We start from the raw sequence: 27,509 nt of genomic DNA, 5'->3' as shown, positions 1-27,509 counted from the left end.
TGGAGACATTCTCAGGTCCTTATCTTATCTGATGGAGGATGTCAATAAAAAAATTGTTGCCTGTCATATATCAGTAAAAAAAGGATGTTGCAACCAGTAAGCCATTACAGCCATCCCAGGCCGTGAGCCCCAAAGGAAGTCAGGTTGGAAACTTAATGCTCATCATCAAACCGTCAGATACAGCAGCCACCCCCAGTGGTGCACCCTGAGGAGATGAGAATGAGAAAGCCCAGGAGACTGGCCCCAGATAGCTGAGGTGCATATCAAAGGAATGATTTCCATGAACTCAGACTCTCACATCATTTCATACTTAGAAACACAGACAAGTACTAAATTCCTTTACTTGAGATGTCTGGTTTTCTTTAATTAAATAGTACTCTTTTGAAGTTCTGACTACCTGGTCTTTGTTGTAAAAACTCCTAAATTTCTTGGCTCCTCCCTTACCTCTTCAGAGCAGTCTCTCAGAGTAATCTTACATGCTATGTCCTGGGCGTAAGTCCTCAGTTTTGTCTACCAAGTAAAACGTAATTCTCAACTTTTAGGGTATGCATTTTTCTCAGTCAACCAGGGCTTTGTACAGAGAACAAGAATGGAAGAAGGGTGAGCCATCAGAAGACTATTTCAGGAGCTCTAGAGAAAGTGAGTGGTGTAAGCAAAATTATAATGGTTGGACAATTTATAAAGAGTTGGAGAAAAATGAACTGTGACTGGAGAAAAGTGACTAAAAATCCTATGGTGTTTATGAAAGCCAGTGGTATTTGACCTAAAGATTCTAAAATGAATTCTTTCAAAGAGTATTAGATTAAGTGTGCCACACACACACACACAGAAGAATTTTAAATAGTGCACTAAAAATAAATTTTATATGTACTTCCTTTCCCTTAATGTTAATATTTTCTCTCAGTAATATTCTAAATTGGTTTGTGTCTTTATTAAAACTTTCTGCCTAAGAAGACTTTATATCATCTTATAGACCCCTGAATGCATAATATACATTGACGATTTCATATGAATCTCTAACACATCACCTTAATTACATTGAGTTTTTTTTTATTTTTTCCCTGCTGTTTTAGTGAAAATATATTCTGCTTTCTGATATACTATAAAAATTATGTGAATACAAATGTATTATGAATCCTCATGTTTTGAAAGGAAACATACACTTGGATATTATTGTTTTCAAAAATAGAACTCCTATGGAAGAGCATGAAACATAGCTATTTACATTCTTATCAGATTAACTTCAAATAAAAATGCTGTTTTCATTACTTCAATAAAGAATAGCAATTGATTCTTTCAGTATATAATTGAAGTACCTGCTGCTGCTGCTGCTGCTGCTGCTGCTGCTGCTGCTAAGTCGCGTAAGTCGTGTCCGACTCTGTGCGACCCCATAGACGGCAGCCCACCAGGCTCCCCCATCCCTGGGATTCTCCAGGCAAGAACACTGGAGTGGGTTGCCATTTCCTTCTCCAATGTATGAACATGAAAAGTGAAAGTGAAGTCGCTCAGTCATGTCCGACTCTTAGCGACCCCATGGACTGTAGCCCTCCAGGCTCCTCCATCTATGGGATTTTCCAGGCAAGAATACTGGAGTGGGATGCCATTGCCTTCTCCAATTGAAGTACCTACTTCAAGTCAAAATATTCTTTTTCCACCTCCTACTAACTGGTAAGTAAAGTACTAAAGTAAAATAAAGAGAAATTTGGCAAAATTCCGATTTTCCTACAGAATTCTTACAGGTTAATATTTACTGATTCTTGTGCACATTTCTTCTCTTTTGCCCTTTGTTACTAAGAGTATTCACCAAAAGCCAAAGACACCTTCCCTCAGTAGAGAAAAGACTGGTGTCTTAGGATATTGTCATGCTGCTAGAGGCTATCATGTCATGTGTGCTGTGCACAGAAGAGTCAACACAATTAGTAGCCATCTGAGAAGTAGTGGTGGAAAGTCGAGACCAGATATAGATCAGGGACACCTTCGTGTTTTGTGTCAGATTCTAGATTCCAAAGCCAGACTTCTGAAACTTTGGGAACTGCCGGTAGATTTAGGTCACAAGGTGATAAATTTAGGGATGTGATTCATCTTCTTCCTTGGACAGTCGCTCATTTACTCACACACTATTTGTCATACATGCTGCTTTTTGATGGACCTCTTGACATGAAAAGGATATAGTCCCTACCATCTAAAGATATTGGGGCTTTCCTCATGCTCAGTTGGTAAATCATCTGCCTGTAATACAGGAGACCCAGGTTTGATTCCTGGATCGAGAAGATCCCGTGGAGAAGGAAATGGCAACCCACTCCAGTATTCTTGCCTGGAGAATCCCATGGACAGAGGACACTGGTGGGCTACAGTCTATGGGGTCGCAAGAGTCGGACACAACTTGGCGACTAAATCACCACCACCATTTAAAGATATTACACACTAGTGAAAGTTTTGGAAAAGTAAAGAATAATCAAAATCCAAGTGTTGTGTGTAATACTATGAAGTAGTACACTTCCTACTGCATAGAAAATAGTCCAGGCAGGGGAAAGTAATTGGCAAGAGGGGACTATACTCAAAGAAGTCTCCTAAAGAAAGTCCTGTTTCTACATATTAATAGAAAACAAGCTCATGGTTACTAAAGGGGAAAGGAATGTGGGAGGGGTAAAGTAGGAGTTTGAGATTAGCAGATACAAACTGTTATATATATATATACATAAAATAGATAAACAACAAGGTCCTACTATATAGCACAGGGAACTATATTCAATGTTCTGTAATAAACCATAATGTGAAAGAATACAAAAAAGAATATATATGTGTATAGGCACACGTATGTATGTGTAACTGAATCACTTTGCTGTATGCCAGAAGCTAATACAACATTGTAAATCAACTATATACTTTAATAAAACTGTTCAAAGTACCGTCTATAGAATACATATGAGTTGGACAACCAATGAAGAGCATAAAGTGGACATCCCAGGAACTTCCCTGGTGGTCTGGTTGTTAAGACTCTGCATTTCCAACACAGGGAGCACAGCACATCCAGCTGGTGGGGGAACTAAGATCCCACATGCCATGCAGTGCAGGAAAGGAAAAAAGGAAGAAAGAACCACCCAGGTTGGTCATAGTAGACACTGTTAGTTACAAATCCAACATTCTTGCCATTCTTATTCCTTCTCAGTAGAACTCTTGTTTTGCTGAGATATCCACTTCTCCCATAAACAACTATATTCTTCAGAAGAAGCAAACCCAATCCCCAGATTCATGAGTGATTCTGATTGTCTAAGGTAGAATTTCTCAACCATGACACTCTTGATATCTTGTCCTGGATAATTTTTTGTTTCCTCTCACTTGTGACAGCCAAGCTTTTCTGTACACATTGCTAAATGCTGGGGGACAAGATCACCCCCTGTTGAGAATCACAGGTCTAAGGATAATTCCAGTGGTTCTGGAATGAGCATGTGACCAAATTCTGACTCTCTTCTGTTATTTGCCTTTTTGTGCTGTAACTTGGTCCTGAAACTGTGGCAGCCATTTTGTCTCCAGCCTGAACAAAAAGAGTAATGACTTAAGACAACAGAGGGGAGGTGGAAAAAAAAAAGCCTGAGTCCTTGATAACATTGTCAAGTGAATTCTTTGTTGTAGGGAGTTGTCCTGAATGTCCTGATATGTAAGATAGTATATGTATTGACTAGGACAGAGTGTATTGAGGTTTCTACAGATTACAGCCCAGTGGTCTTAGGTACCCAAAGAAAGCAGCACATGCAGTGTCCTGAGCAGGCTGCACCTTAGGAACTGCCGGTACCCAGAATGGCTGAAATACAGAATTTGAAGTGGCAAAGTGAAGAAAGATGGAGTATATGACAGTCACTAGAAATGACAATACCATGTTCAATGATGTGTAGTGACTGGGAGAGACTGAAGATAAGCTGGGTCAGAACTGGGTCTTTGAATGCATGTTAGATGAGGAGAGCAAGAACAAAGCCAGAGTTTAGAATCTGAAGCCAGAGGAGAAATCTGCAGTAGCACAGATGGAAGTGGAAGGTGATATCTTTACCTCCACTTTCCAAAAAGAGTTTGCTCCTTAGTTTGTTTTCTGAACATTTGAAACCAGAAGATCAAGTTTCCACTTTCTAGTCAAATTCTGTGACCTTCCTCACGATGTCTGGCTTCTCATTTGAGAGACATATCTTTGCCACAGTTATCTGACACAATTCTGTTTAAAGGCATAACCAAAGGCACTTCTATGATTGTACTTTCAAGTAAAACAGTGTTCTACATTCAGAAATCTAACTCACACTCCTACCGACAATATTGTGTGTTGCTGCTGCTGCTGCTGCTACTAAGTCGCTTCAGTCGTGTCCAATTCTGTGCAACCCCATAGACAGTAGCCCACCAGGCTCCTCCGTCCCTGGGATTCTCCAGGCAAGAACACTGGAGTGGGTTGCCATTTCCTTCTCCAATGCATGAAAGTGAAAAGTGAAAGTGAAGTCGTTCAGTCGTGTCTGACTCTTCGCGACCCCATGCACTGCAGCCTACCAGGCTCCTCTGTCCATGGGATTTTCCAGGCAAAAGTACTGGAGTGGGGTGCCACTGCCTTCTCCATATTGTGTGCTATTGCCTCCTAATCACACAATAAATATACAGTCAAGACTTTCAGAAAGCTAGAGGGACACATACAGAATTCTCACAAATAGTGACTGAATGTGGCGATGAACTCTCAGAAAAAGAGCAGGGTACAAACACTAGTTTTGTTCTAGATGCTGGAGCATGCTGAGATCTACCCACTGTTTAGAGATATCTCATCCATAGTCTATTTCTGCAGTTAGTTATGGAGTCATATGCAACATCTCTAAATGGTTCACATCAGAATTTCTTATCATGAAGTTAAATTAGGATTATATGAAAATGTCCACTTTAAGATTGGATTATATAACTTTTAATGGTAAATTATTAAAGGTAAAATTGACCATACTAATAGGCTATTTAGAATATACTGGTTTATAATTTTCTTTATTTTTTAACCTACTTCTCTCTGATACTGCTTTACATGGCATATTTGTATAGGCACTATTTCCTGCTGAAATTTGCTATCTTAGTTGCTTCTCTCTCATAACACTGATAATACTGAATGTTATACAAACACACACACACAAATCTTAGTGGTCCAAGAACTAATATCACTGTAGCAAAAATATATATTTGAAAATGTTAAATACATAGCCTTTATTTCTGTTCTTAATAAAGAATGAAACAGACCAATTTACCATGTTAAAGGGGAAGTACTATAGAATCTATGATCAATATCCTCTTAGAAATTGAAATAGCTTTTAAAACTACTGTTTTCTGTCCTTTCCCAATGGCTTAATTGACTTGTAAATTTGATTTTATATCTTTTTTTAAAAAATTAAGCTGTCACATTAACTAGTTGTTTATTTTTATTGTCTGCTGAAAGAGGTAACTGGTATGTTCATGCCCAGACCCCATGGGAATGACTAGAAAGAATATCCATAAAGCTCTGAAGGTGGTTATACCAGAAAGGGATGCTCACATCAGAAACAGTTAATAAGGAATGTATGATGCTGACATACATGTGCATGTTTATAAGGATTTTAATCTTTCATCAATGAACAGGTGATGGGTATGAGTAATGTTTCTAAATCCCTATGTACTACAATGGAAAAACGAATTATCATTTTCTTATAGTGTCCCAGAAAAAAAAGGACTTCTCAGATCATCTGTTACATCCCTTTGCAAAATTAGGATCAGTTCCAAGAGAATGTCTTCCAGGGCTTGTTCAAAGTTTAAGTTTCCTTGGCAGTGAACATTTCTCCATTTTCCATAATGCTGCTGACTTTGGTTAAGTAGCATTTCTAAAAGTCATGTTACATTCTCATTTGATCATTTTATCTTATTAGTTCTAGGTATTCAATACTTAAACCCCCTGTCTTTTAACTCTTTAAGAACTAAAGCTATATTTTTAATTGGGAGCACTTATTCACAATAGTTAATATAATATAAACAATTCAAACAAATTATTTATACAGATCCCATATATAATTAAAATATCTTTTTAGCTCCATCTTAAATCTTACCAAACAGTGGCTGTCCTGAGAAACTCTGAACTTCTGTTTTGCTTTGAGTTTATTCGTTGGTTACAGCAAAGCCAGGATGTACAATGCGCTCCGTGTCCTCAAAGACCTTTGGAATTATTCAAGTTTATAGGTGAGAAGAAACTCACAGGTGAACTAGTCCATACCCTTATTCAATAAAAGTGAAAGTTGAAGTTCATGAAGGTGAAGTGACTTGTTCAAATTTCAATTCTGTGACATCATGTAGCAATTGTAAAATGTCTACGACTAAAGCTTATTTTTAATAATTAATCTATTAGTTCCAGTGATTGAAATAACCCCAAAGATGAAATTTACATCAAATATTATAACTACAACTAAAAACAAATCTCTAATACGCTATTAAACAACAGTACTATCAATCAAAAAAGCAAGAGAGTTCCAGAAAAACATCTATTTATGCTTTATTGACTATGCCAAAGCCTTTGACTGTGTGGGTCACAATAAACTGTGGAAAATTCTGAGAGAGATGGGAATACCAGACCACCTGACCTGCCTCTTGAGAAACCTATATGCAGGTCAGGAAGCAACGGTTAGAACTGGACATGGACCAACAGACTGGTTCCAAATAGGAAAAGGAGTATGTCAAGGCTGTATATTGTCACCCTGCTTATTTAACTTATATGCAGAGTACGTCATGAGAAACGCTGGGCTGGAAGAAACACAAGCTGGAATCAAGATTGCTGGAAGAAATATCAATAACCTCAGATATGCAGAAAGTGAAGAGGAACTAAAAAGCCTCTTGATGAAAGTGAAAGAGGAGAGTGAAAAAGTTGGCTTAAAGCTCAACATTCAGAAAACTAAGGTCATGGAATCTGGTTCCATCACTTCAGGGGAATAGATGGGGAAACAGTGGAAACAGTCTCAGACTTTATTTTTTGGGGCTCCAAAATCACTGCAGATGGTGATTGCAACCATGAAATTAAAAGATGCTTACTCCTTGGAAGAAAAGTTTTGACCAACCTAGATAGCATATTAAAAAGCAGAGACATTACTTTGCCAACAAAAGTCCATCTAGTCAAGGCTATGGTTTTTCCAGTGGTCACGTATGGATGTGAGAGTTGGACCGTGAAGAAGGCTGAGTGCTGAAGAATTGATGCTTTTGAACTGTGGTGTTGGAGAAGACTCTTGAGAGTCCCTTGGACTGCAAGGAGATCCAAACAGTCCATTCTAAAGGAGATCAGTCCTGGGTACTCCTTGGAAGGAATGATGCTAAAACTGAAACTCCAGTACTTTGTCCACCTCATGCGAAGACTCATTGGAAAAGACTCTGATGCTGGGAGGGATTGGGGGCAGGAGGAAAAGGGGATGACAGAGAATGAGATGGCTGGATGGCATCCCCGACTTGATGGACGTGAGTTTGAGTGAACTCCGGGAGTTGGTGATGGACAGGGAGGCCTGGTGTGCTGCAATTCATGGGGTCACAAAGAGTCGGACACAACTGAGTGACTGAACTGAACTGATCAATTCTTATACTCACTGATTTCACTCTAATTCTATTTAACATTCACTTTATTATCACCCTTCTCTACCAGCATACGCTTTAACAGAAAAGTTTGCTTTTCTATAAACTTTGCATCAGAAACATTTTTGCTATTTAATTTCATAATGTTTCAAATTATAATGCTAAAATTTATAAAATTTTTCTATAAATGAGCCATGATAGGACAATACTGCTGTTATTCTAGTAGTGGCCATAAATAAGGAATCATTTTGTAAAGAATGTACTTTCTCAGTATTCCTCCCTTTAAATATTTGTTAAATGTAGCATCATCCCACATTTATATTCTATCTATGCTTCTAAAATCAGCCTTTAAAATGAATGTTTTGATTTATTATCATATAACAGTGGTTTAATAGGTTTATGTTAATTCTTTTCTCTGCTGACAGAGCTGAACATAGTAATAAATTAAGTAGATGCATTTGCTAAGCTGCCTGCAATGACGTAACTTCCTTGCCATGGGAAGTTTCAGGCACAGCTGTGGGAAACCCAAGTTTCACCTAAATAAGTTTCATGAGTCTAAAACCACAGATTCCATTGAGATGAGACTTCAGCCTTTGGCTTTCATTTGGTATATCATGTTCATACAGTTTCAAAAGAAATAGCAGACTCTGGTGAACTCACTAGTTTAGTAAGCCCCCTAGGACTTACTTGACTCCATCTGCAGTTCTTTCTACCTAAGAGGAAGAATTTACCTATAGGACCATCTCCGAAATAATATGGATCTGTGAGCAAGTCATTCCACTCCACCATAACATTTCCATGCAACTGAAAAGTGTTTGAAGTGAATATCAAGAGCTGTGTGAAAGGGAATATTCCAAATATAGATGGCTAGGAAACTAAGTCATTTGGATGATGGTGGAAGTAAAGTGAGGGATACCAAGATGATTCCAAACTCATCTTTCTCTTCCACACACTGGAGATAAGACATATATTGAGGTATTTGCACCCCTGCACTAAAGCATGCAGCTCTGGATGGGTTGTCACCCCATATATCATAGCCTGGAGTTAGTTCTTTTGCCCAGTCTAATTCAAACATGGCAACTGTCTGAGTGGCATACACTATAAACCTTCCAAAACAAACTTTTCCACAGTCAAGATCTTTGAGCTTGAGCTTTCCTTTCCTTCTCCCCTCCCCTCCCCCCACCCCCTCTTTTTAATTCTCTCTCCCTTCCCCACTTCTTTCCTCCTCTACCATTTAAGCACTTCCCCAGCTCTCAGTGTGTGCACTCTTTTGCTCTCAAGTTTATTATACCATTGACTCTTTCCAAAGAAAAATATGCAACTCCTCTAAAAAGGGATGGCAGATTAAATTGGGCTGACAAAATTACAAGCTCCTCTTTGATGATCTAGAAAAGCTGGGTTGCCTAAACTAAACAGAATCTCAAATTAATCACATTTATCTGGCCCTATTCCATAATCAGATCTACTACTCTTTTACAATATGATTTTCTGTAAAAATAGCCTGTTTGTAAGTGCTTTTACCACTACAAGATATATTTATTCACTAGGTCTAGTGTTTTAATATCCAAAATATGGTAATCTGCAGTTTTTCTTACGGTGGGAGTTAGGTATCTAATTTTTGTCCTATATGATTAGCCAGCTGTCACAAAACTATTTTCTGAATGATCTAGCCTGCCGAGGTCCAGCCCCGGCTGATCCAGGGAGTTCGAAGCGGGGACAGCATCGGCGAGGATCAGGATACAATAGCTTCAACTAGATATTAATTAGAGATGTAAAGAGTAATAGAATGAGGATAGCTCAGTAGGAAAATTCAGTGGAGAAAAGAGGCTGAGTAGCTTGGTTTATGCAGGAGACCAATAAAACTTCAAGACAAGAAGTTTGCACCACTTACGTAGGCCGCAGGCATCCTTCCGTTCTCCTGAAGGAGAGAAGACACTGAGGCCTCCCCGGTTGGATCTTAGAAGCCCAGGCAAAATTAGTAAGCTTGGTGGGTTCCGCGCTCCAGATGGATACTCAGCCAGAGTTTGAGAAAGAGAGCGACATGGGGAGACCAGTATTTCGAGAAACTGATTCCAGTTCTTTATTTTCCATGGTCTACTTTTATACACTGAGATGTTATGCAAAAGTCACGCAGGGTCAGCAGTCCTGACTTTTATCAAAGTCAGGTGCTTCATACAAATGTATACAGAGGTCTTAGGGGTGTTACATCATCTTCTGGCCAGGGGGCCTGCTGACAATTTATGACCCTCTCCTTGTGACAGCGGTCAGTCAACCAGGACACTTATTTCTCCAGGGGTGATTATTCTTAAAAAACACTCCACCTTCCAAAGGTACCAGATAAAGTTACATTCCTATAGGGTGAGGATGTAGTAGGTTTTAATTAAGGAAAGAATTTACTTAGCCTAAGGTCTAATGTGATTAATATCAAAGGTTAATACTTATTTCTTCTATATATTCATTAATGTGTGTAAGGGCAGGGGATGTGGAGACTTAGCAACAAACATTGGCTCAACAAACGAAAAACCCTTCACCAATACAATTTCTAATCAGCCCACTATACTTATACTAATGGTTTTCTAACTTTTCTAAGGAACCTGTTTTTAGAAGGTTTAAAGCATCTCGTGCCTCTCATGGTTGGGAGGCTGTGAGCAATCACATGTGGCCGGACAAGCCTGTCAGGCAGGCTAGAGAACCTTCAGAGGAGTTTGTAGGTTAAAACACTCTTGTCACGCCCAGGAGTTTTTATTAACTGGAGCTCTAAGTTAACTCCTTCTCCAAAAGAGGTGGTGGGGGACAGCCCCCCATAAAGTCAGAGGTGTAGGTGAGAGCACAAAGTAGTAAAGTAGGCAGACTCTGGTTTTGGGGGTAGATGCTTGAGAATTTCCAGGGGGACTCCTGAGGCTCAATCCCGCCTTTGCGTATGTCGAGCCTCCTTCCTCATGACCTTTGCCATGGGTGGAGGTCCTCACGCCGGCTCCCAACATCAGCCTAATTTGAAATTCTACAACATAATATTATACATATTCACACACATTTATTTTAGGATTCTTTCTGTCCTATCATTATTAGGTTAATATCATTATATTACTTATTAATGTCTGGTAATACAAGTATCCCTCTTAATTTTTATAAAATTGGTTCCTTCATATATTTATTCTCTCATATACACATTTCAGTCATTTTGTCAAATTACAAAGATAACCCCTTGAAATTTTGCTTGGAAATGCCTTAAATTTGTACATTAATTTAGTCAGGACTAGAGTTTTAATTTTATTGAAACTTATTAAGCAGGAACTTCTTCATCTTTTATAGTCTATAAAAGTTTATTTTAGATACAAAGTTTATTTGTAGATGTTTTTGCTAATATAAATGGGACTTTTTCATCACTATATTTTATAATTAGTCATTGACCTATAGAGAAGCTATATAAGGAATCTACTATGGTCTTAAAAAGTACATTATGCACCAAACATGGAAGATGGAGAAGGGTGAAAGGAAGGAGGGAAAAGAGGAGGAGGAGGAAGAGCTAATTTAAGTTGCTTGCAGTTTAGATGGGCTAAGCTGTCAAGTAAATCAATGATAACATCACAGTGTGATAAGGTATGAGACCGAGGGCAAAATGGTGAGCTTCATCTGTCATGGCCATCTATCCACCATCTTTGCTGTCCACACAGATTTTTATTCCTTGAACTACGCATCTAAATCATCCATATGATAGAATGGACTTATTCTAGCTGGTTGACAAATACCATTTTTCTTGCCATAGAGAGGCTAATTACTGACTCAGTATCACTTCACTGAAGCACTGTTAATCTAATATGTGCCAGACATTTCAGTAGAGAATAAACATTGTGGAGAATAAAATTGATATAATCCATTTATACAATTCAAGTATTCACATAATTTATAGTATATCTGGTTAGATGTAAAACACTTTTTTTGAAGGCAACATTGCCTGGGCTTGGGCATATGCATGTGAGTCATTACTTATACACACACACACACACACAACTATAGACAAATACAATATTCTATATGAGAAACAAAAATCACCTATTCAAGACCTATCACTACACATCAACTATAGTGGTGTGATAGAGTAAATAATATCCTCTCCCAAAGATGTCCCCAGAACCTGCAAATATGTTACTTTAAATGATTAAAGGGACTTTGCAATGTGACTCAATTACGGATTTGGGGATTGGGAAATTGTCCTAGATTATCTGTGTGGACCCAATGTAATCACCCAGGAGGGCCATAATCAGAGAGATAGAAATGTGATGACATAAGCAGAGGCCTCAGTGACACACAAAAGGATCATGAGTCCAAGAATTCAAGTGGCATCTAGAAGCCTTAAAAGCAAAGAAATGGATTCTCCCCTTGAGCCTCCAGAAGGAACACAATCTAGTCAACCTATTTAGACTGCAGACCTCCAAAACTAAAATGTATGTAAATAGTTTTAAGCTATGAAATTTGTTTCAGCACTAATAGGAAATTAATACAGGTGGTAAATCCAAACTCTTCAGTATAACAGTCATGGCTATCATCCAAATGTTCACAGTGCAACTCTTTAGCCCTGAGATTCCTGGGTCAGGAAGATCCCCTGGAGGAGGATTTTCCAGGCAAGAGTACTGGAGTGCGGTGCCATTGCCTTCTCCGATTCCCCATTACAATGACATCCAAATAGTACTTTAGCTTTTTAAACTCAATACTGTGCTTTGTAATTGCTCTTAAGCCATCTGAACCATCTACTATGCTGCTCTGCATGTTGTCGCTTCAGTCATGTCCAACTCTTTGCGACCCTGTGGACTATAGCCCACCAGGCTCCTCTGTCTGAGGGATTTTCTAAGCAAGAATACTGGAGTGGGATCTTCCCAACCCAGGGAACAAACCCGTCCCTTACGTCTCCTGCCTTGGCATTGGCAGTTAGGTTCTTTACCACTAGCACCTCCTGAGAAGTCCCACTGTGCTGCTCTATCAGATTATATCCTTCAAAGAAACAAGAGATATATGTTCTTTGATTTTTAATCATCCTGGAAGGGTCTCCCAACTTTCCCACACCATAGTATATACAGAAAATTATAGAATTTGCACAGCACACGAGTAATTGTATGTGGTTTCTCAGGGCCAGGTTTCTGGCTACCCTAAGACCTGCCTGAAGGCCAGGTCAAAACATTCAGTTCAGTTCAGTTCAGTCGCTCAGTCGTGTCCCACTCTTTGTGACCCCATGAATCGCAGCACGCCAGGCCTCCCTGTCCATCACCGACTCATGGAGTTCACTCAGACTCACATCCATCGAGTCAGTGATGCCATCTAGGTATCTCAATCCTCTGTCGTTCCCTTCTCCTCCTGCCCCCAATCCCTCCCAGCATCAGAGTCTTTTCCAATGTGTCAACTCTTCGCATGAGGTGGCCAAAGTACTGGAGTTTCAGCTTCAGCATCATTCCTTCCAAAGAAATCCCAGGGCTAATCTCCTTCAGAATGGACTGGTTGGATCTCCTTGCAGTCCAAGGGACTCTCAAGAGTCTTCTCCAACACCACCGTTCAAAAGCATCAATTCTTCAGCGCTCAGCCTTCTTGACAGTCCAACTCTCACATCCATACATGACCACAGGAAAAACCATAGCCTTGACTAGATGGACTTTCGTTGGCAAAGTAATGTCTCTGCTTTTGAATATGCTATCTAGGTTGGTCATAACTTTCCTTCCAAATATTAAAATTATTCAAAACATGGAAATTGGGAAACTCTCCTGAATATTAACACCATGCTACTCATTTAACTGGGTTTGGTACATCTTTTTAAACTCTTGGTACACATGAATAGTAAAGCTACTTGGATTTCTAAAAATAAGATATATATATATATGGTTATCTGAAAAAAATAGCAATACTTCATAGTTTTATAGAAAAGTGATATGTAAAATGTATCCAAATACGACTTTGTGAGACCACCCTGAGAACCTGTAAGATAAGAAATTATTTGTGGCATTTTATAAATGAAGTTGGGGCTTTCCCTTCTTTCAGATGGCAAAGAATCTGTCTGCAATGCTGGAGACCTGGGTTTGACCCCTGGGTCAGGAAGATCCCCTGGAGAAGGCAGTGGCTACCCACTCTAGTATTCTTGCCTTGAGAATTTCATGGATAGAGGAGCCTGGCAGGCTACAGTCCGTGGGGTTGCAAATAGTCAGACACAGCAGATACTTACACACTTATAAATGAAGCTAAGAGTTGGAGGGGCAAGTAACTTTCCAAAGCTATCAAATGGCAGGACTAGGACTGGAAACTAGCACCTCTTACTCCACATTCATTGTTCTTTCTATTCTACAATGATTAATTAAGCCTCCTCCTTATTCCATACCACCAAGCTAATAATGATGTTTCTAAAACCAGGGTAAAATACCAGTGAGCTCATTTCTTTAAGTTTCCAATAACAGGTAGAATCTTATGTTCTAAAATCTGGACTTTTTTAAGACTTATTTTCTACTCTAATCCAAAACCAGTAGAGAGTACCAGAAACTAGGAAAATGCCATGTTTTATCATATTCATCACTTAGGAGAAAGACCCAAGTGGCCTCACACTATTAAACATAAAAGTTTTAAGTTTTACAGTTAGCTTGCTGAGGCAGCAAACTGCAGCCCCAAAGAGGAAGTGCTACAACGTACTTGGAGATAAGAGAAAGTCTCAAATGGAGAAACCAGATGCATTATGAAAAATGTGTAGAGGTCTGCATGGCTGGAGGATAAAGAAGACATGTACTTTTCTGCCCTTGAGGACTATGAACAGCTAAATTCCTTTATTCTTAGATCACCTATTGAAGTCAGCAAGTTCCTCCAGGAGGAATCAATAAGACAGCTGCATACTTAGAAGGCATGGCAGCAAGTAATCCACTACTCCTCTTTTCAGATATAAAATGAAGAAAATGTAATTTATTCAAATTAGGGGAGCAATAATATGGTAACATGGAGAAGGCAATGGCACCCCACTCCAGTACTCTTGCCTGGAAAATCCCATGGACGGAGGAGCCTGGTAGGCTGCAGACCATGGGGTCACGAAGAGTCGGACGCGACTGAGCGACTTCACTTTCACTTTTCCCTTTCATGCATTGGAGAAGGAAATGGCAACCCACTCCAGTGTTCTTGCTTGGAGAATCCCAGGGACAGGGGAGCCTGGTGGGCCACCATCTATGGGGTCACACAGAGTCGGACACGACTGAAGCGACTTAGCAGCAGCAATATGGTAACATACCATAAAGCAACATGCAACCCTACTTACAATAATAGCATTATCATTCGGGCACCCCTGGAATCCAGAAAAAAAAAAAAATTCACTATGCAACTTGTTAATTCTCTGTCATTCAATGACTGTTAATAAGACGATTCTTTCAAAGGAATGATTCTTCAGGAAGCTAGTGTGTGGAAAGAAGGTTAGCTATGTTTTAAATATTAGAAAGTTTCATTTTCGGTATTCTTCCTTGGTTCCTTCCAATGAGCTTTGTTGAAGCAATATTCTGTGTCTCCTCTATGTCAGGCCAGTTGTGAGTTGCTGCTGCTGCTAAGTTGCTTCAGTCATGTCTGACTCTTTGTGACTCCATGGATTGTAGCCTACCAGGTTCCTCTGTCCATGGGATTCTCCAGGCAAGAATACTGGAGTAAGTTGCATTCTCCAGGGGATCTTCCTGACCCAAGGATCAAATTCACATCTCTCAAGTATCCTGCATTGTCTGGCAGGTTCTTTACCACTAGCACCATTTTTAAAATAGAAAAGGCCTCATGGAGCAGTAAGAAGGCCATTGGAAGGCCATTTGTGATCAGCTCTGATAGTAAACATCTAGCTGTGTCTTTTATTAGCTGTGTGACTGATAAGCTATTTAGCTACTGTTAAATCTTGTATTCTCATCCACAAAATGGGGTGATTAAAAAATCTCACCTTTCCAACAGGCATTGTTGTTTCTAGTACGATGACACGGTTAAAGTGCTCTGTAAGGTACATACCTGGTAGTCCTCCAACTTCCTCAGTCAGGATTTCTCTGCCCAATTTCATCAAACACTTCCATCTTTCTCTATGTTCCAAACCAGTACAAAACCTAGAGTTGTATGTAAATAAACTTCATTTTAGGCCTAAAGATTCAGTTGCATTAAATAATATCGTTAGTTGAGCAGCAGCTTATTGGGATTTTACATTTTGAAAATAATAGTACTAAAGTAAATGTTGTGAGTCAAAATAAGAACCTTGAATTTCGCTTCTTAACAAGGAACAAAATTTGTTTTTGTATTTTCACTTATTCAAAGGTGAAATAGAATAAAATGTTGCCTAAATGGCAATGACTACAGCTATAAAGAGATACCTAGACAATCATATTCATATAAACTAAGCTTTTATTACCTACTTTTAAAGATTAATAATTCTTAAAATAAGACAGCAGAATTCAAAAATATCAACAAAAGTGATAGTTGTCATTTATAAAGAGTTTTATGAGCTTTTTATATCTTATTTAATCCTCACAAAGCTCCTGTTGACATGGTTACTATTATTCTATGTTTTGTTTTGCTTTTTAAAACTGAAATGAACAGATCAATGAATCATCACATCTCATGTATCTGTGACCCAGGTTATCAATTAACAGTGGCACTCCAGAAGCGAACTGTGGGCCCCTTTCAATAACCACCCTCTTGCTTCTCCCCAGAGTTAACTTTCCTGACACTACATGTCTATAGTATAGTGTTGCTACTATCTTTTTCAATAGATGGAAAGAAATTACTTAATACACTGGATGTCTCACATTTAGGAAGCAGCCTAAACCAAATCTGAACCTCTGCTAAATAGCAAAGCACTGATTCATTAAACTCTATTGCAGCCCTTGTCTATTATTCCAAATACAAGTACACATTTAAAGGTGAAGATCATTCAAAATTCATGAAGCGCAGTAGGGGGAAAATGAAAAATCAAACTGAAGTCTCTATTCTGGCCCCTTGTACAACCTTTTCACAAAGATACCAGTTGAGTCAGAAACCCAGTTCTGCCTCTTGATATCACTGTGACCCTGTACAAGTGATTCCTGCTCTTTTAGCCTCAATTTTCTCATGAGTCTAAATGAGAACCATGACTTCTTTTTGTAGAACTGAGGTAAAGACTAGAAGTGAGCTATAGAGATGCTAGAACATTGCAAGTGTTCAATGAACAGAAGCTGTTATAATCAGCATTACAGACCCTGGCTCAAAGAACTTTTATGTATTCAGCCTATTTTATATCTGTACATAATTCTAGAGAATACTCCAATATTTGGTAGAATATCATATCATAGAACTTTTAAATTTTATGAGGAGACAAATTTTATGAATGTATCATTTTAAAGTATATGCTTAAAATGTCTAGTTATATCAATGTTTATGAGTATTATTCCAAGTTAACACTATAGGCAAGAAAAACTTCTAGAAAATTCTGAGAATTGAGTGTAATTATTTTGGCACAACCAACAAAGGGTCATAAAGCAAGACATGCTCAGGGGAAAAGTCCATTTTCCAACCAATTGATGTTTGAGACTCAGGCCTACTCCATCAGGTATTCTCTAAACATTTATGACTAAAAAAGTAAAAAGAGATGGTATTTTGTTACTATAGTCCAAATTTATTCTGTAATGGCATTGAAGGAAATGCCATAAGCCTTCAAAGAAATGTTTGAATTTTCCCATTCCTCATCCCCATTCATACCTAATATAAACACAAAGCCAGTTCGTAAAGATAGTGTAGGTATCTATTCATGAATATGCAAACCTATATATTTACTAATTCCAAAGCAAATTAACACTTTGGGAAAATATCTATTACCTTAGTAGACTCACATAAGAATTTTAACTGCAACTGGAAATAGAGTTTTAAAAATAATCATCCAAATAAAGAAATTCCTTAGAAATCCTGGCTAATCAACTAGAAGATCCATTTTCCAAAGTTTCATAAATGAACATATGGTCCTTTTCCCACAGCAAGAATGCCTGGTGTGTGAAAGTTATTTATATTAAAATCTTTGAGTGATTTCTTATTTATTTTTGTAAGTTTATTTTCTTAAAATTGTGTCCAATAGGAGTTTCCTCAGGCTGCCATTAGAGGGCATAAAAGAATAATTGTGGAGAGGAAAACCACATCGCCCCAAAATTAACCCTGAAGGAAAAAGTTACCATTTAATTTTGGTTTCAAAAGAAAAATATACAAAAACTGAATAGTATAAATAATTTACATGTAAAGCAGCCATCTATAAAGAAATCAAGGAATTAATAGTTATTTTATGGGTAAAGGACAAAAGCAAATAAAGTTTTAGGAAGTTTAATTTGATAATCTCAAAAGTAGTTTCTATGCATTAGCAGTCACTAGGGTACATGATAAAAATACATATATAAATAAGCAGAAGAAAGAGGAGGTGATTGAGAAGGGAAAGAGAAGCAGAGAATGACAGCACTAAAATGTCATCTCAAATTTTGACTCCTGACATGTAAAACAGCATTAAAGAAATAAATCAAGAATATATCAGTCTTTGAAAAGCATAGGATCAATTTAATGGCTTTAGCATCTTCTGCCCCTGCAACGACTCCCTCTCTGGTTTACCTGCATGACTTCCTTCTAGCCTAAAAGCAATGACAACAAAAATTCAGTCAAAAGAAGGATGGGGAACACATGTATACCTGTAGCGGATTCATTTTGATATATGGCAAAACCAATACAATACTGTAAAGTTAAAAAATAAAATTAAATTAAAAATAAATAAATAAATAACTGTGTTCAAAAAAAAAAAAAAAAAAAACGGATCCCAAACACAGGAAAATAAACAAAATTTCCTATTCTTTATATCACTACTATTTTAAAGATTTTAAATGTATACTCCATTCATAAAGGCCATACTTAAAACTTATAAAATAAATGGATTTATATCCAATTAGGAACATATCCCCTCCCCAGTAAACGTTAATGAAGTTGGCACCAACCTATTCGATGTATTTTTAACCCAGGGGAAAAAAACAGACAGCCTATATTGCAGAATAATATAAAAGCCTCTTTTACACTGTTGTCTCTTTTTTAGCAATCACTCTCACCTTTACTGAATTCTAGGATAAATTTATGATATCAATCCCTTTCTTTAATTTATAAAACAGTAAAATCCCAAGACCGCCTTCAAACAGAAGGAACACAGCCTCAATATGTTTCTATCACACCATAAAGACTGTTAAGACTCCCAATAGAGCACTTTGACTTAAATCCTATAAATTTCCTGCTTAAATTTTCAAACAGGGGAAACCAGGGATACATATGAGGACATAAACCTACCTTTTGGTGATGGTTCTGTACTAGTCTGTATTGCTAAAGGATATAAAAAGGGCCATAAAGGAATTGGAATTATACTGAACGGGATCTCAGATTCCACAATCTATTTGTAAACACAGACCTCTGAAATGTGCATAGGGACAGATGGGGAAAATATTTTTAACTCTCTGGGAAGGAGGGAGGCACTTAGCAATCCATCTACCCCATAAGATCCATTCTGAATGATCCACAAATATATCTGACAGTTATAAATTAAGCAGGTAGCAAATAGTATCTACATATGTTAGATATATCTCATTATTTTATTTTGTTTCATTTTCATTTCCTACAACATTTAGTATGCAGACAACAGTCATAAGAACTAAAAAGAAACTAAATTTGGCAATTTATCCTTCATCTTAAACTCCATCAAAAGAGATTTAAGATTATCTTTGCTGATATTCCCTGTCTTTAAGAGTACAGAAAACAGGAGTATGTAACTAAGAGAAGTTGAAGGTTTCCTTTATCTGGATTGAAAAAAACAATTGTGACTTTCTTTCTGATTATTCAAGAACAATTTCACCTTAAGGCCTCAAACCCCTCTGCTTTTTTGTATTCATAGATATTGTCATCAAGTATTACAGCTGTATTTTTATTAATGTGTCCCCTCTTCCAAAATATGTTATTTAATGGTAGCAACAGTATTTTAAAAACAGAAGCTGGTACAGGAAAGACCCATGTCACATATTTGGTATATTAATCTGACTGAGGAAAGATTCAGCATTAAATAAAAATATCTTAATATCTACAATTTATACTTATTTGTTCTTCTTGACAGAATTTGTTGAGCATCCATTATATGCCAGAGACAATAATAGACACTGGAATACAGAAATAAATAAAATGATTAAAAAGGTCCCTTGCCTTTATGGAGTTTACCTTCTTTGAGGATAATCCATAAGAAAAAAGCTTCTGCAGATAAACAAGAAAATTATAGGAAGAGAAGAAGTGCCAGGAATATAAAGGGAGTCTAACACACATGGAAATAGTCAGGATTTACTATCTTCACACACACACACACACACACAACATACTTCTTTTTGAGGAATATGAAAAATTTAGAAAGATAAAATGGCCAACAGTCTCATAAAGGTATGATAAAAAAGTCTTCAATTAATAATAGTATGTTCTGCCTTGATATCCAAAACCAGAAAAGTCTCAAAACAACCTAACCTCAAATTCCTCTCCTCACTCTGTTCTTGTGTATAATGTCTGCTAGCTGAACACCCCTTATCAAATGGACTAAAAACAGTTCCTGCTCATTGCTGAAGAGCAGGTTTCTCTTCCATGCCAACCTTTGGAATTATTCAGAGTAGCCAATCACAGCTTCTCATGGGACCCAGGGCACACATCGCCTTCTTACTGCTAGAGAGCCTGTTTCCCACAGCCCCTGCTTGATTTGTTCAATCTGTTTCCTGAGTGCAAGTCCCTGTGTAGCCATGTGTGGTGTCAAAGTCCTCTCCTGGGCTGAGAGTTTATGTGACTACTAAACTTCTGTCAATTTCATATGTCTGGTGGTAAGGGTGGTATGCTTGGCCATCCCCAGAACAGTAGGGTGGGGATCCCTCATCACCAGCAGGGTGCCTAGGAGATAATCAAAACAAAGGGTCCTATATTCCCAGCCCAATTTCACACAAAGGTCTATTCCATGCAAAGAATACTAGTCTTGGACCCAGAACTCCAAGACAAATCTTTTCACCTCCCTTGAGCCTCACTCAGTTTCCTGAGTCAATAAGATAAGAATTACCTTAATACCTTGAAATTTATTTCAAGCAAAAGAATGTTTGAAAAGTCCCCAGACCTGTAGATGTCTTTCTTATGCCTCTAGTGGTTCATTACGCTCTGGATAAAGGGATGTTTTTCCCGTATCCCTGACACTTCAAATGGCTTCCCGTGGTTATGCCTTTGAAGGTACCTTCCCCCTTTAAGCCTCAATTTTTCCCCTATCTAAAACCTTCCTAGCTTTTGTCAGGATGAAGTACACTTTCAGTTGTGTTAATATCCATAACATCATGGTACACACATGACGCTTCTGATTCAGATACATCTATTGCTGTTTTTTTCCTGTGAGTTCATGTCATCTCCCCAACCAAGTCCATTCTTTAATTTCCTTATCTTACTGCTTCACATCTCCAAAGTCTTGTTTTAAGTAAAAAATGCCAATACATTCACTAAACATTTATCATACCTCTCTCTCCCTTTCTGCTTATTCTTGAATAAAAGCTATCAATAAAACCACTGCTGAAACACTGCTTTGAATTTACATTGACACAAAGGTTCATGTTATAATAAGGACATGTCTCATGGTGAAAATAGATTTGAACAAATTCTAAAGTTTTGACATGAAAACTAAATATTTTGAGGATTGGTTTTGATTATAGGACTTTGGACTAAGGTATTTGTATTCGCATAGGAAATTCAGTTTATAAAAATAGCTAACAAAACATGCTGAACCATTATTTACCTTCTATAGGCAGGTTCTCAACCATTAAAGCTTTGTTTTTTATAACATTGAAAAACAGGAGGCTTTCCATCTCTGCCAGGGACCACTCGGTCCTACAGCAAAGTGATCAACTCTTGAAATTTCTGATTGACACAGACTAGATAGATCTGATTGACTAGGTAAACAGATGTCCTACATGCCTTTCAGGGATAGGTATACCATCATCTACTCAGTGCTCTTTTATTTACAATTTATTCCACAGCCAAAAAATATTTCTAACCTCTAATTGAAATTGTATGTCTGTTTATAAACATAATTATGTGAACCCATTTTCAATAATTTACCTAAGCAGCTAAAAAATGAAACCCCCAGAGTATCAAAAAGGCAACTGGCTGGCCTGTAGGCATATTTTAGTTGAATGCCATAATGCCTTAAATATTTGAAACTTAATGCTTTCAAAGAGGGTAAATGCTATTATATTTTCTGAGGGCTTTGCTAATCCCTGGCTTGATTCCTACCTGTGTCTACACCAATCTGTCTTATCCATAGCATTTTGAGTCTGCAGATGCATCTTTTAAAGGTCATCAAGTCTGAGAAAAATAGCACCAAAAGGGGGAACTCAGATATCCTGGTTGCTAATCATGTCTCTACCTGTGTGACCTTAGGGAAGTCACCTCATTTTCCTGAACCTCATTTATGTCAACTGAGAAATTAGAGGTTCAGCTATTTAATTGAGGACATCACATCCAATGTAAGTCCCCATAACTTTCTTTATGCATTGTGATAACTAGAAATTGTTTATCACAAAAAACAAAAAGATGAAAGAAATGAGGCCTTTCCACACTAATCAATCATTGCTTACATTACATTTTTGTCTTTGATATCTACTCGGCACCAAGCAGTTGTTGGCATAACTCCCAATAACTCTTTTTTTAATTATATTTTAACCATCTCAAATCCATCACCAAATTTTTTGAAGTCACTCTGATATTTAAAAATTCCCTTTATCATTCATTTACCAGTATTCCCTTTTAAAATAATGACACTATGAGGGTTTTCTTTAAAGAGAGAGATAAAAAAAATTGTGTCCTGCTGTCGTACTATGGGAGAGCTTATTACAATTGTCATGTTACTTTAACACCATCAGTGTGCATTTTATGGAATGGTTTGTTTTTAATACAGAAAACCTTTAGCTGAGAAGAAACATATTAGACTTGCTTTAAACTTTTAAAAACTTTTTTCAAGTTATTTTTTTAACCTGTTTTTACATTTTTGAGACCTCAAAGAGCACGTTGGAGTTCATAAGGTGTCATTCTTAGTGTTCAGAGCTGACTCTCCTGCTGGTGCTCAGTGGCTGCCAGGTCACCATATAAAAGTACATTGTTGGAAGGTGGTATCAATCATTGGGAGGGACAGACTCAGGACACCTCCTCAAAAGGCCCTTAATACACTTTTCTACATTCTTTCTTAGGCACATGTTAGTACTCAGAACAAATTTCTACAGTAATTGCGAGTATAAACCCATCCCTCTTTACTTGATGTAACAAAAATATTTAAAATTTTAGGATTAAAAGTCATATATATATATGCATGTGTGTGTGTGTGTGTGTGTATACACATGAATATAATTAAAATAAAATTTGGGAAAGTTCAACTTAAAAATACTGAAGAGCTAAATTGTAAAATAGTCATCAGTCCAGAGTTAATTGTTAAAGTGATTTTAATTGGATTTTTATAAAAGAAAGCAATCCTTATCTCAGAAAATGGAAATAACCTCTTGGTCTCTATTGAAGTCAACTGGTTACAGTTGTTATGCTGAACTTTTATGATGGGAATGCTTCTGGCTGATTGTAATAACAAATGTAAGGATTCTGTTACTTTATTTCTTTCTCTTTGTGAATAATATAACCAAGTCATGTCAGTTAAAATATTAAATAAAACATATTGAAATGCAAACATTTCAGAAAGCCCAGCATTGCAGGTTGAAAAGAGTATTCCAATAGTGTTTTCCATAATGACAATTCTATTTATCAACTGATAGGAATCTCTCCTTCCTGAGTCAAACAAAAGCACTAATTGTGCTATTATTTCACAATCATTTAATTTTCTATTTGTTTAATTCCTGCTGCTCACAGTGACAGAATTCACTTCTAATTACTTTGACTATCTGATATTCAGTAAGGCATAAAACAGGTACCAATCTGATATTTATTTGGGAAACAGATCCTAAGGTGATGACATTCTAAAGGAAATGCTTCTTATAGGATTATAGAAAAACCTCTTTGGGCTAACACATTGAAGAAACTGAAGAGTGAGAAAATCAAAGAAGGTGCTATCTGGAAAGATGGCAAAATTTGTCTTGAGCTAAAATATAAAATAACTCAAAGAATAAAATTATAGGAACTTGGTAAAGAAACATAAGACAAATTTAATGCACTTATTTTCTAGAACATTCATAAGTTTCAGCATACCTAAAGAGAGATCATTATGTGTTGGTTGTTCCCCAAAAAATGCATATCAAAGGCAAAAGTCACTACAGGTTATTCTAACAATTCTATCATATCTTGTGTCTTTGACAAAGAGGATTCTCAGCTTAGAGTAAAAATGTAAAATATAAAGGAGGTTATATATTAAAATTCTATATTCCTAAATCTTGAAAAAATTTCAATATTAATTCATATGCAATACTACAGAATACATATTTATATATTCTACATATGTGTGTGTGAGAGAGTGTGTTCCCCAGACCTGGAGTGACTTCCTTTTCTAAGAAGTGTTAGTTTTTCTTAGAAGTGAATGATATTTTAAGATCAGTGTCTAAGCACTAGGGAAACTTAGTCACTGTTTCTAGCCTTCTTCAGTAGAGAAAACTAGTGTATTTTACACTCACACTCACATATGAATTAATTTTAATTCATATGCAATACTACAGAATACATATTTATATATTCTACATATGTGTGTGTGAGGGAGTGTGAGCATAAAATACACTAGTTTTCTGCATTGAAGAAGGCTAGAAACAATGACTAAGTTTCCCTAGTGCTTAGACACTGATCTTAAAATATTATTCACTTCTAAGAAAAACTAACACTTCTTAGAAAAGGAAGTCACTCCAGGTCTGGGGAAGAAGAACCTGGAACATTATTATATTGGATAAAGAAGAAATTATCAAAGACTAAAAGGCCCATGTTGAAGAACTCAGGTGCCAAATTCCAGAGACTTTCAGTGGCCAATGATTCAATAGCTTGAGCTTCACAAAAATAATTTCAATTAAAATAGATGTTTTAATCTGAGTTAATATCAACAGGTCATTTCCTGAGCGTAATAGGGAGTTGACCCATTTTTTAGAAAACTGGCAACTAAAGGGAAAGAATCAAGCATTCATCCTGACTTTCTTGTATGAACTGTTCTACTAGGTAACCAAATAGATCAGGGAAAGTATCTATTGTATGCATCTAATATTTGAAAAAGGAATGATAGAACTAGAATATCACTGTTTGCAACTCCCAATAAAAAGTAGGTCTAGGCACTGAGCATCCACAGCAGCTAACATCAGAAAAAGAGGGAAAAACAGCACTAAGTGTCTTTGATGAAAGAAAACACAAAAATAGTAAACCTGAGTCTGATCAAGCCTCTGAATCCAGCTGTCAAGTTTCAGGGAATATACAGAGCAGAAAAATTTGCAAAATTGCCATCAATGTTTCCCCAAGTAACTCAACAAATAAATTGTAAAGAAGAGAAAAAGATGAAAGAAAATGGATTAAACGAATCTTTATTTAAAACTTAAATTTTTAAATGTGAAAGATTAAACTATAATGTCAAGGATGAATATTTCAATGATAAAACTACAAGGACATGGTGACTATAAAACTAAAAAGAGTAGCTACTTTGGGGAGAGAGAAGGAATTATGACTGGGAGTTGGTTACCGAGGAGCTTCAGTGGTGAGTAGTAAAATTATAGTTTTGACCTGGGTAATTGTTAAAATGATATGGGCCTTAAAGGAATCCATTAAGCCATACATTTGTGTGTTTTACTGTATCTGTGCTTTAAAACAAAAGAATTTTAAGAAAAGCTTTTGTGGAATAATTCAAGAGCAAGTCTGTAGTTTAACTACATGATACTAAAACTATTCATTGGAATATCACTTCTCTTAGTAGAAAATCATTCATCCTGATGTAGTAGATAAAATAAGGTGCAAATTCTTTTTTTTTTTAATTTAAATTTATTTTAATTAGAGGCTAATTACTTTAGAATATTGTATTGGTTTTGCCATACATCAACATGAATCAGCCACAGGTGTACACGTGTTCCCCATCCTGAACCCCTCTCCCACCTCCCTCCCCATACCATCCCTCTGAGTCATCCCAGTACACCAGCTCCAAGCATCCTGTATCCTGCATCGAACCTGGACTGGTGCTTCGTTTCTTATAGAATATTATACATGTTTCAATGTCATTCTCCATTCTTATTTGCCTTTCAAAGTGCTGCAGACATTGTTTATAAAATAAGTGGTAACCACAAAATCCAACAGCCTTATAAAACTGGTTAGTCAAAGTCATTAACAAGAATGTTGTGTTCATTGCCTACTAGGGAACTCTTTGGGGATTCTAAGAGAATGTTAATGCTTTTTACTGCTTACTGAAGTAAATAATCAACCTGCAGATAGAATATGGGCCATTTAAAAAATCTTAATAGTTTTATATGGATTAAAAATAAAAAGAAGGGAAAAGCACTTTAACAGTTAAAAAGCAAAATACATAGATTAATATAAAATAAGCTTCTTTTGCTGAAGTTAAATCTATTTGTCAAAATCATATGTTAGGACATCTCTAAACAGAATAAAGATAAAAATAGCTTCTAAATTAACCATTGAGAATCAGAGATTGACAGGCAATACCTATTGTTTTCTATTGGCACAAATATCGGTCAAATTTTTTTTGTAGTATTTGTTTAACTTAGAACAGTAAAATCCATAGTTTTTTAAATATTTAAAATTGTTTGAAGAATAATAGACCTTGAAAATAAATATCATACTGTTCAAATGTACAAATCTGTACCTGCAACAAGGTGACATATTTGCACTTCTAGGCTGTTTAAAGAAAATAAATACTAGCTTTCTGAACTTGACTTCATAAGGAGTTTAATTATTCTAAGCTTTCTATTGATATGAGCTAAATAAACAAAGTGTTTAATTTTAAAAGCACATTTGTGGCAGTATTTGACAATCACATATAAAGGAAATAGAGCTTATACCACAGATAAAAACAAACAGGCAACTCCTAGTCCATCAGCTAGAAGACCCATTAGGGAAAAATTAAAACATAAAAGAAAGAAGCTTGTTTTAAAAAGTTACAACCACATAAGTTTTATACAGCTTAAGTATTACTGGTTTTCTTTGCATTGCAATGTTAATTATGATATATATTAAGATATATGGAATTTATGATAGAAAAATTATATATGTGTATATATAGGTTTACAAATGCATTTATATATTATATACATATATATATATAATATATAAAATTGGGATACATACTTCTTTGAGAATACGGCAATTCGATTCTGTAATCTTTTTCTGAGGCCAATTATATAATGCTTCCTAGGGCTTTAATAATTTAAGTTTAAAAGGAATTATTAGTTACTTTGTATATTACCCAACCTACCATTTTAGATCTTTTTGGCATCATACCTATTACCAAGAAAACCTAGCTATCAGTTTTCTCACCATCTCTGCATACTTCCAGATATCCTCATCTTATCTAATCATCTAGTGTTCTTCAGTGATTTTCCTGCCATTTTCCTGCTCAACAACTTAAATTCTGCAATTTGGATTTCAAAATCTTTCACTCGTTCTTTCAGACATGCATTCAATAAACATCCCAGTGCTCCAGGGACTGATGTCCCAGGAGGAACATAGTGATATAAAGATTAGTTAGACATAGGCCTTATTTAAATGGCAACAACAACAACAAAAAACAGCTGATGACAATAACACGTGGTGAGGGCTGTGATGACACAGAGTTATATTGTTCAGTTCAGTTCAGTCACTCAGTAGTGTCCGACTCTTTGCGACCCCATGAATCGCAGCACGCCAGGCCTCCCTGTCCATCACCAACTCCCAGAGTTCAC

General features: G+C 36.7%; 1 long non-coding RNA gene across 1 annotated transcript in view; it reads right to left on the bottom strand.

The window, feature by feature from the left end:
• LOC113899148 overlaps nucleotides 1-15,664 on the bottom strand; it is a 73,740-nt gene extending 58,076 nt beyond the window's left edge. Inside the window, exon 1 of the long non-coding RNA XR_003512850.1 lies at nucleotides 15,577-15,664. This is a non-coding gene — a long non-coding RNA (uncharacterized LOC113899148). The remainder of the gene's footprint in view (nucleotides 1-15,576) is intronic.
• Between the last annotated feature and the right edge of the window lie 11,845 nt (nucleotides 15,665-27,509).

This window comes from Bos indicus x Bos taurus, chromosome 1 (assembly GCF_003369695.1).
Source record: "Bos indicus x Bos taurus breed Angus x Brahman F1 hybrid chromosome 1, Bos_hybrid_MaternalHap_v2.0, whole genome shotgun sequence".
In the NCBI taxonomy this organism is placed as follows: Eukaryota; Metazoa; Chordata; class Mammalia; order Artiodactyla; family Bovidae; genus Bos; species Bos indicus x Bos taurus.
Note: the sequence above shows the minus strand (reverse complement) of the source record. Positions and strands in the feature narration are given on the sequence as shown.